Here is a 313-nt window from a genome sequence, read left to right as displayed (position 1 = left end):
AAGCTATGAATAAATTCTATAAATCCTTCACCTTTCTTAAATGAAAAATGTTTTAATTCAAAAGAACAAGAAGTACATAAATTTCGAATTTATCCTTGCAGTTAATTTAATTATATTGATGTGGTGACAATACTTTTTGTTTTCTGAATGAATGGTTGAACAATGCATATTTTTGATCTTGTTGTTTATGAATGTTAAAATTGTTGGCTCTTGAAAGAATGATGAACAAAGAGAAATGTTATTGATAATCTGAAAAATCATAAAATTGATTCTTGAAGCAAGAAAAAGCAGTGAAAAAAAAAGAAAAGCTTGT

Source organism: Arachis duranensis, chromosome 1 (genome assembly GCF_000817695.3).
Source record: "Arachis duranensis cultivar V14167 chromosome 1, aradu.V14167.gnm2.J7QH, whole genome shotgun sequence".
Taxonomy (NCBI): domain Eukaryota; kingdom Viridiplantae; phylum Streptophyta; class Magnoliopsida; order Fabales; family Fabaceae; genus Arachis; species Arachis duranensis.
This window is presented reverse-complemented; position numbering follows the sequence as displayed.